Source organism: Notolepis coatsorum (assembly GCF_963971535.1).
Source record: "Notolepis coatsorum genome assembly, chromosome: 6".
Taxonomy (NCBI): domain Eukaryota; kingdom Metazoa; phylum Chordata; class Actinopteri; order Aulopiformes; family Paralepididae; genus Notolepis; species Notolepis coatsorum.
Genome location: NC_140170.1, coordinates 8,374,111 through 8,384,592, shown reverse-complemented (window position 1 = coordinate 8,384,592; position 10,482 = coordinate 8,374,111).

The window sequence follows — 10,482 nt, the reverse complement described above, 5'->3', positions numbered from 1 at the left end:
CTAAGTTAACTATCACCTGTGGTATGGAGCTTGCTAGCTGAGGCTAAGTTAACTATCACCTGTGGTATGGAGCTAGCTAGCTGAGGCTAAGTTAACTATCACCTGTGGTATGGAGCTAGCTAGCTGAGGCTAAGTTAACTATCACCTGTGGTATGGAGCTAGCTAGCTGAGGCTAAGTTAACTATCAGTTCTATCACCTATGATGTCGAGCTGGCTAGCTGAGGCTAAGTTAATTATCACCTGTGGTATGGAGCTAGCTAGCTGAGGCTAAGTTAACTATCACCTATGATATGGAGCTAGCTAGCTGAGGCTAAGTTAACTATCCAATAAATGAATGAATGAATGAATGAATGAATGAATGAATGAATGAATGAATGAATGAATGAATGAATGAATGAATGAATTAATGAATGAATGAATTAATGAATGAATGAATGAAAACTTTATTTAACAGATTGCAGAATGAGTACAATACAGTACGGCTCAATACACACAATTTTTAAGGGGATGCAGACCAGAGAAAGACGTGTGTCTTGTTTACAACAGGGTCCCCCATTTTCAATTCATAGTGACATTTATGACATACACAACATTGATTGATTGATTGAAAACTTTATTAACAGATTGCAGAATGGGTACAATACAGTACAGCTCAATACACACAATTGTTAAGGGGATGCAGACCAGAGAAAGACTTTCGTCTTGTTTCCACCAGGGTCCCCCATTTTCAATTCATCAGGACATATATGACATACATGACATACAGATAGTCAGTACTGCTACATCTATACATTTATGACATACCAGATTTGCAAATACAGTACTGTTTGTGATACAGAAGGAGTCAAGAAAAGGGAGTATATACATTTGACGTAGAAACTGTACATTGGAGGAGGTTGGGTGGGGGGGGTTGGGTACACTGGGATATTGACAACCATACTGGGTAATTTACATTGGAGGTGGTTGGGGGGGGGGGGGGGGGGCACACTGTATAAACAAGCAAAACTGTACATTGAGGGGGGGGAGACTCTGTACAAACAAACAAAATTGTACATTGGACTATTGACAAAACCATACTAGGTAAATGACTGTACATTGGAGGGGGTTGGGTTAGGATATTTACAGGGGCCAGTGTTGAATTGCAGTCTCCCGTAGGTGTCTCTTGAGAGAGGTTTTGAAAGTGGGTAGTGATCCACATTCCTTTACAGCTTTGGGTAGGGCGTTCCACATTGATGTGGCATAATTGCGAAACGTGTTTAGTCCCTTATTTGAGCCGAATCTGGGTTTAACATGATTTGTGGAGCTCCCTCTGGTGTTGTGATCGTGGTATTCACTGACCTTTGGGAAGTATTTTGCCATGTACATGGGTACCTTGGTTGTGTAGTGTATCTTGTAGACCAGGCCCATTGCAAGTTGCTGTACTCTGTCATCTACTCTAAGCCATCCTAGGTTGTCAAAGTGGGCAGGGGTGAGGTGGGTTCTAGGAGTAAGGTCAAGCAGTAGTCTGACCAGTTTGTTTTGAGATGTTTGTAATTTTGTTTTTAGCGCCTTTGAGGTGCTTTGGTACCATGAGGTGCAAGCATAGTCGTAGTACCCCTGAATGAGTGCTCCTGCCAGAGTCTTCAGGGTATTCTTGTTTACCAGAGAGGAGATCCGGTACAAGAATCGAGTTCGTTGGTTGACTTTTTTTATTACATTGGATGCCATTTTGTCACAGGAGAGATTAGCCTCTAGGATGGAACCCAGGTAGGTAATTTCATCTTTCCTTGTGACAATATTGTCACCCACTGTAACTGAGAAGCCGTCGGTCTTGCTGAGTTTGTTATTTGAACCGAAGAGAATGGACTCTGTTTTGCCCATGTGTAATGATAGTTTGTTATCAGCGAGCCATATGCAGATTCTGCCTAGTTCCGAGCTGAGGGTTTTTTCAACCTGTAACTTGTTCTTGTCAGAGACCAGCAGGGCTGAGTCGTCCGCAAACAGGAACAAGTTGCAGTCACAAGCTGACGACATGTCATTTGCATAAATTAGGAACAGTAGCGGTCCTAGTATGCTTCCTTGTGGAACACCACAGCTCACTGTGAGAGGGGGGGATAGGGTACCGTTTACCTCCACCATCTGTTCCCTCCCCTCAAGGTAGGATTGCATCCAGCTCACTGATAGACTATCAAAACCAATTGCTTTTAGCTTGTCAATCAGAATGGAGTGATTGACCGTGTCAAAGGCCTTTTGTAGGTCCAGCATGACCATGCCGCAGTATTTGCCTGCGTCCACCTCTTGTTTGATGTGGTCATTCAAATAGAGAAGGCATGTGTCAGTGGAGTGGGATGTTCTGAAGCCAGATTGGAATTCGTAGATTAGATTTTTTTCCGCTAGGTACTTTTCGACCTGTTCGTAGACTATTTTTTCCATGACTTTCGAGATGGAGGTGAGAATAGAAACAGGGCGGTAGTTGCCTGGGTCTAATTTGCTGCCCTTTTTGTGCAGAGGGGTCACCCTCGCAATTTTGAAGTCCTTGGGGACGTGTCCCTGTTTTATGGAGAGGTTTATTATGTGTGTGATGATTGGGGTGATGGCGGCTGCTGAGTCTCTGAGGAATTTGGAGGGGATGTTGTCATGGCCAGTGGCCTTGTTAGGTTGGAGGGCGCTCAGTTTATTGAGTACCTCATCTGTTGTTACCATTTCCAGCTTGAAGTCGTCCTTGCGGACCCCTAGGTTTTTGTAGTAAGCTACTATGTGTTCTACCCAGTCTACATACATGACATCATGACATTTATGGCATAGGGACATACATGACATACAGGTATATAGTACTGTTACATTTGTGACATATACGATATGCAAATATACAGTACTGTTACCCATATAACCTAACAGATAATATATACATATGATGGGGAGGAGACTGTACAAGGAGGGGGTGGGTGGGTGGGAGAGAAATATACATACGGTGGGGAGAGAATATATACATACAGTCGGGAGGAGACTGTACATTAGGAGGGTGTGGGGGTGTTTGGACATTTACGGTGGCCAGTTTCGAATTGCAGCCTCCCCTAGGTGCTCTTTAAGAGCGGTTTTGAATGTGGGTAGGGATTCACATTCCTTTACAGCTTTGGGTAGGGCGTTCCACATTGTTGCAGCAGAATTGCAAAATGTGTTTAGTCCCTTGTTTGTGCCGAATCTGGGTTGCACATGATTTGTGGAACTCCCTCTGGTGTTGTGGGCGTGGTACTCACTGACCTTTGGGAAGTATTTTCGACATGTACATGGGTACCTGTGTGGTGTATCTTGTAGACCAGACCCATTGCAAGTTGCTGTACTCTGTCGTCTACTCTAAGCCATCCTAGATTGTCAAAGTGGGCAGGGGTGAGGTGGGTTCTAGGAATAAGGTCAAGTAGTAGTCTGACCAGTTTGTTTTGTGATGTTGAGGGGGGGGGATAGAGTGAGGGGGGGGGGGGATAGAGTACTGTTTACCCTTCACCATCTGTTCTCTCCCCTCCAGGTAGGATTGCATCCAGCTCACTGATAGACTATCAAAACCAATTGCTTTTAGCTTGTCAATCAGAATGGAGTGATTGACAGTGTCGAAGGCCTTTTGTAGGTCCAGCATGACCATGCCACAGTATTTGCCCGCGTCCACCTCTTGTTTGATGTGGTCGTTCAAATAGAGAAGGCATGTGTCAGTGGAGTGGGATGTTCTGAAGCCAGATTGGAATTCGTAGATTAGATTTTTTTCCGCGAGGTACTTTTCGACCTGTTTGTAGACTATTTTTTCCATGACTTTCGAGATGGAGGTAAGAATAGAAACAGGGCGGTAGTTTCCTGGGTCTAATTTGCTGCCCTTTTTGTGCAGGGGGGTCACTCTCGCAATTTTGAAGTCCTTGGGGACGTGTCCCTGTTTTAGTGTATTATGGAGAGGTTTATTATGTGTGTGATGACTGGGGTGATGGCGGCTGCTGAGTCTCTGAGGAATTTGGATGGGATGTTGTCATGGCCAGTGGCCTTGTTTGGTTGGAGGGCGCTCATTTTTTTGAGTTCCTCATCTGTTGTTACCATTTCAAGTTTGAAGTCGTCTTTGTGGACCCCTAGGTTTTTGGAGTAAGCTACTATGTGTTCTACCCCAAACTGCCCTGAGTGGGAGGGTAGTTTATTAACCATTGTTGTGGCTATGTTTGCAAAGAATATGTTTAGGTATGTGGCCACATCCAGTTTGTCTGTGATGAGGGAGGGAGAGAGAGATAAATATCAGAGAACAAAATGGAAATGCTGTCGACACCGTCAGGAATTGGCTCGATACGGGCTGGCGGAAAAGGTTTGGGAGCCACCTGCCTTAGCCAATGGGTAGCCAATTGTGTGCTGCCACAAACACACACACACGCACGCACACACACACACACACACACATACTCGGACACACACACACACGCACACAAAAGCACATTTTACACACATTCACACAGACATGATTCCATTGCATCCCCTTGGCAATGTTTGGTGAATCAAATCCAAGGTTATGAAGAGTTCAATACGCACACACACACACAGACACACACAGACACACACACACACACACACACACACACACACACACACACACACACAATAGACACACACACACACACGCACACACACCCAATAGACACAACAGCACACACACACACACATAGAGTGCACCCAATAGACACAACCACACACACACTCAATAGACACAACCACACACACACACATGGACACACACACCCCATAGACATAACCACTCCCACACACACGCACACACACATACGCGCACACACTTATACAGTCAATAGACACAATCACACACACACACACATCCAGTACACCCAATAGACATACACAAACACACACACACACACACACACACACACACACACACACACACACACACACACACACACACACACACACACACACACACACACACACACACACACACACACACACACACACACACACACACACACACACACACACACACACACACACACACACACGCACACACACACACACACACAACTCCCAGCTGTTATTTCCATATTTCAGCTTGGTCTGAGAGTTTGCATCCCCTGCAGTCAGATTGCTCAGATCTTATTCCTGCAGAGAATAGAGTGTTCACTCCTAACTGCGTTTGGTATTCAAAGGACCTGCCGGGCGGGAGACAGCTGTTAGACTAATGCTCACAAACTACGTAAACAACAAGTGTATCAAATATTCATGCTACTGAAAAGTGGGGGGGGGGGGGGGGGGTACAGAGCAGCAGATCAGCCCATGCTGCTTTGTTTGGTTATGTTTGGTTATGTTTGTTTGGTTATGTTTGTTTGGTTATGTTTGGTTATGTTTGTTTGGTTATGTTTGTTTGGTTATGTTTGTTTGGTTATGTTTGGTTATGTTTGTTTGGTTATGTTTGTTTGGTTATGTTTGGTTATGTTTGTTTGGTTATGTTTGTTTGGTTATGTTTGGTTATGTTTGTTTGGTTATGTTTGTTTGGTTATGTTTGTTTGGTTATGTTTGTTTGGTTATGTTTGTTTGGTTATGTTTGTTTGGCTATGTTTGTTTGGTTATGTTTGGTTATGTTATGTTTGGTTATGTTTGTTTGGTTATGTTTGTTTGGTTATGATTGTTTGGTTATGTTTGTTTGGTTATGTTATGTTTGGTTATGTTTGTTTGGTTGTGTTTGTTTGGTTATGTTTGTTTGGTTATGTTTGTTTGGTTATGTTTGTTTGGTTATGTTTGGTTATGTTTGTTTGGTTATGTTTGGTTATGTTTGTTTGGTTATGTTTGTTTGGTTATGTTTGGTTATGTTTGTTTGGTTATGTTTGTTTGGTTATGTTTGTTTGGTTATGTTTGTTTGGTTATGTTTGTTTGGTTATGCTTGTTTGGTTATATTTGTTTGGTTATGTTTGTTTGGTTATGTTTGTTTGGTTATGTTTGGTTATGTTTGTTTGGTTATGTTTGTTTGGTTATGTTTGTTTGGTTATGTTTGTTTGGTTATGTTTGGTTATGTTTGTTTGGTTATGATTGGTTATGTTTGTTTGGTTATGTTTGGTTATGTTTGTTTGGTTATGTTTGTTTGGTTATGTTTGGTTATGTTTGGTTATGTTTGTTTGGTTATGTTTGTTTGGTTATGTTTGTTTGGTTATGTTTGTTTGGTTATATTTGTTTGGTTATGTTTGTTTGGTTATGTTTGGTTATGTTTGTTTGGTTATGTTTGTTTGGTTATGTTTGGTTATGTTTGTTTGGTTATGTTTGGTTATGTTTGTTTGGTTATGTTTGGTTATGTTTGTTTGGTTATGTTTGGTTATGTTTGTTTGGTTATGTTTGGTTATGTTTGGTTATGTTTGGTTATGTTTGTTTGGTTATGTTTGTTTGGTTATGTTTGTTTGGTTATATTTGTTTGGTTATGTTTGTTTGGTTATGTTTGGTTATGTTTGTTTGGTTATGTTTGTTTGGTTATGTTTGGTTATGTTTGTTTGGTTATGTTTGGTTATGTTTGTTATGTTTGGTTATGTTTGTTTGGTTATGTTTGGTTATGTTTGTTTGGTTATGTTTGGTTATGTTTGTTTGGTTATGTTTGGTTATGTTTGGTTATGTTTGGTTATGTTTGTTTGGTTATGTTTGTTTGGTTATGTTTGGTTATGTTTGTTTGGTTATGTTTGGTTATGTTTGGTTATGTTTGTTTGGTTATGTTTGTTTGGTTATGTTTGGTTATGTTTGTTTGGTTATGTTTGTTTGGTTATGTTTGGTTATGTTTGTTTGGTTATGTTTGTTTGGTTATGTTTGTTTGGTTATGTTATGTTTGGTTATGTTTGTTTGGTTATGTTTGGTTATGTTTGTTTGGTTATGTTTGTTTGGTTATGTTTGGTTATGTTTGTTTGGTTATGTTTGTTTGGTTATGTTTGTTTGGTTATGTTTGTTTGTTTATGTTTGGTTATGTTTGTTTGGTTATGTTTGTTTGGTTATGATTGTTTGGTTATGTTTGTTTGGTTATGTTTGTTTGGTTATGTTTGGTTATGTTTGTTTGGTTATGTTTGGTTATGTTTGTTTGGTTATGTTTGTTTGGTTATGTTTGGTTATGTTTGTTTGGTTATGTTTGGTTATGTTTGTTTGGTTATGTTTGTTTGGTTATGTTTGGTTATGTTTGTTTGGTTATGTTTGTTTGGTTATGTTTGGTTATGTTTGTTTGGTTATGTTTGGTTATGTTTGTTTGGTTATGTTTGTTTGGTTATGTTTGTTTGGTTATGTTTGGTTATGTTTGTTTGGTTATGTTTGTTTGGTTATGTTTGTTTGGTTATGTTTGTTTGGTTATGTTTGGTTATGTTTGGTTATGTTTGTTTGGTTATGTTTGGTTATGTTTGTTTGGTTATGTTTGGTTATGTTTGTTTGGTTATGTTTGGTTATGTTTGTTTGGCTATGTTTGTTTGGTTATGTTTGGTTATGTTTGTTTGGTTATGTTTGTTTGGTTATGTTTGGTAATGTTACAAATGTTTGAAGAAGAAACACAAGGAGGACAGAAGATGAGAGGAGTAGAAGAGAGAAACAGAGGAGAGGAGGTGAGGTGGGGAGGAGAGGAGGTGAGGAGATGAGGGATGGAGAGGTGAGAAGAGGAAGTGAGGAGAGGAGGGATGGATGGGAGGAGAGGAGGGAGCAGAGAGAACCAGAGAGATGGAAAGATTGATCGGCCTCTGCCTGGCTCGGCTGCCCAGAGCACTCAGACCACACCTTTTGAAATCCACAATGGTCGTCCTCGTGAACCCCCCCACCCCCGGCTGCCTGAAGCTGATAACAGCCCCCCCCCCCCTGAAGCTGATAACAGGCTGCACCGCTGCCCTCAGAGTTAACAATCTCACCTAATAGACTTCTCTCCTGTCAATCACGCTTCAAAATACCAATATAGGCCGGGAGCTGCTCACATACGCACAAGCACACGTACACGCACGCACGCACACACACACACACGCACACACACACACACACACACACACGCACACACACACACACACACACACACACACACACACACACACACACACACACACACACACACACACACAAAATCTTTAGCGCTTACCGACATCTTTGTCTGCCTATCGCTTGTGGGTCATCTGTCTTTGGATTATCCTCCCCACACACACACACATCACACGCACACACACACACATCACACATCACACGCACACACACTATTCACATACAAAAAGTAGACTTTTGGTCTTTGGAGGCAGCAGCACATTAAGGATCCTTTTAAAATGTAGGAATCAGAAGGTTTCTTCCCTCCTGAACGCACCTGCATCACCTGAGGAGAAGAGGTGCTGCTTCTCTCATATCAGACTTTGATAACTGTGACCTGTGACCCTCCTCAGAGTCCTAACATACAGCTCTGCACACGACGTGGAGGTTAGTGTTTGTGTGAGTCAGTGGAAAGTTACTTTAAGTTATGTTTTTGTGGGTTTTTATTAGGGATGTCCGATATTATCGGCCGATATTGGCATAAAAATGTGATATCGGAAAATATCGGTATCGGTTTTCAATCTTTTAAAAAGAAATTACATTTATTTAACCTTTATTTACCCAGGCAAGCAAGTAAGAACAAATAATTATTTAATTTATTGTCAAAGTATGCATAATGTTGTGTTAATTACACAACAAGAGATATGTAATGTTAATTACCTGAAATTATTACGTTTTTTGGGGGGGGGGAACCCTGCATATATCGGTATCGGTTGATATCGGTTGATATTGGTATCGGAAATTAAGAGTTGGACAATATCGGTATATGTAAAAAAGCCAATATCGAGCATCCCTAGTTTTTATTGATTTTTGCTACCGGGCAGTCCGGTAGAGAGAGAGAGAGAGAGAGAGAGAGATGAGAGAGAGAGAGAGAGATGAGAGAGAGAGAGAGAGAGAGAGAGAGAGAGAGAGAGAGAGAGAGAGAGAGAGAGAGAGAGAGAGAGAGAGAGAGAGAGAGAGAGAGAGGAGGAATGGGAGATAGAGCGGGGGAAGACATTCGGCAAAGATCACCGGGTCCGGGAGTCGAACCCGGGTCGGCCGTGTTGCTGTATATGGTAGTGCATTATACACTGCGCCACTCGGGCGCCCCTGGACTCTTTTATCCCAAGCGCTTTACAATTTGTTCCTCACATGACTACATTCCTCATATGACTACAAACAAAAATGGCGACGTGCATTCAAAATGGCCGATATTCCCTAATTTCTGAATACATTCCCAAAACTAATATTTCACTAATAACACGTTGACTTTTGGTAAACAAACATATTGCTGTAAATATACACTATGACTGCTGTTTTGAGTCTGTAGATATGGATTTATGACGTGATGTAATTTGCGGTCCGCCGACGGACCACTCGGGCTAAAGAGGTTAATACCACTTTGGGCAAGATGTAATACCAATTTCACAATCATACTATCAAAAAAAAAAAATAGTGACACTGAACTGGCTGCACTTGCGTGCCAATTTAAATTCTTGCACGATCCATACCAGACGCGTCTATGCCTTCTACAACGCTGTTCGGTTTCCGGGTTCCTCTGATTGGCCACTGCCCCCCTTATCCCCCACTACTCCTCCAACAGGTGTTTGTGCGACCATGTCGACCTGAACAATGGGGGATAATAATAAGAACGAGCCGCCTCGGAGAGAGGATACCGCAGGCGGAAGACGGCCGCTGCTGCTGGAGCTGGACCGAGTCAACGGCGCACGGAGCCGGGGAGAAACCACCGCCTCAGCGGCGCACGGAGCCGGGGAGAAAGCTGGCGCTTCCGCTTCACAGCGCGAGAGTGGGCGATAAGGGGGGCGTGCTAGCGTGCGGTCACGTGGGCTTAGTGGCCAATCAGAGGAACCCGGAAACCGAACAGCGTTGTAGAAGGCATAGACGCATACCAGACGCACCAAGCTCCCGGTAGCTTGTTGCAAAAAACAACTTGAATACAAATGGTTCAGAGATAGGAAAGGGGTGGGGCTTATTTGAATGACAACAATGATGCAAATGGACGACAATACAGTAGGTTCACTATGGCCTTTCCATGTTATAAACAGGGGCCAAATAGCTGATTCCTGGAGGCCCTGAGCGACTAGAACATCGCCCTCTCGATTTCAACAGGACTTAACCTTTCCTGAATATGTAGTACTTCAATGGAAAATTATGGATGGAAATGTATTAAAATAAAATTCTTCTCATTGACCGATGTGAAAAATATTCCAGCATTCACGCCCCCCTGGCCTGCCTTCTATAGTTGGCGAGATTAGCTCCGGATAGAGACGGACAGATAGACTCACAGACACACAATCAAATGAATAATCCCTGTCCCCTCCCACACCCACCCCAGAGGCTACCACCTGGCGGAGATGATCACGAGTCATTAATCTGATCTCGCTATATGAGAGACAGCGTTCTCATTGTAGCACCAACCTCACGTGTGAGAGAGAGGGAGAGAGAGAGAGAGAGAGA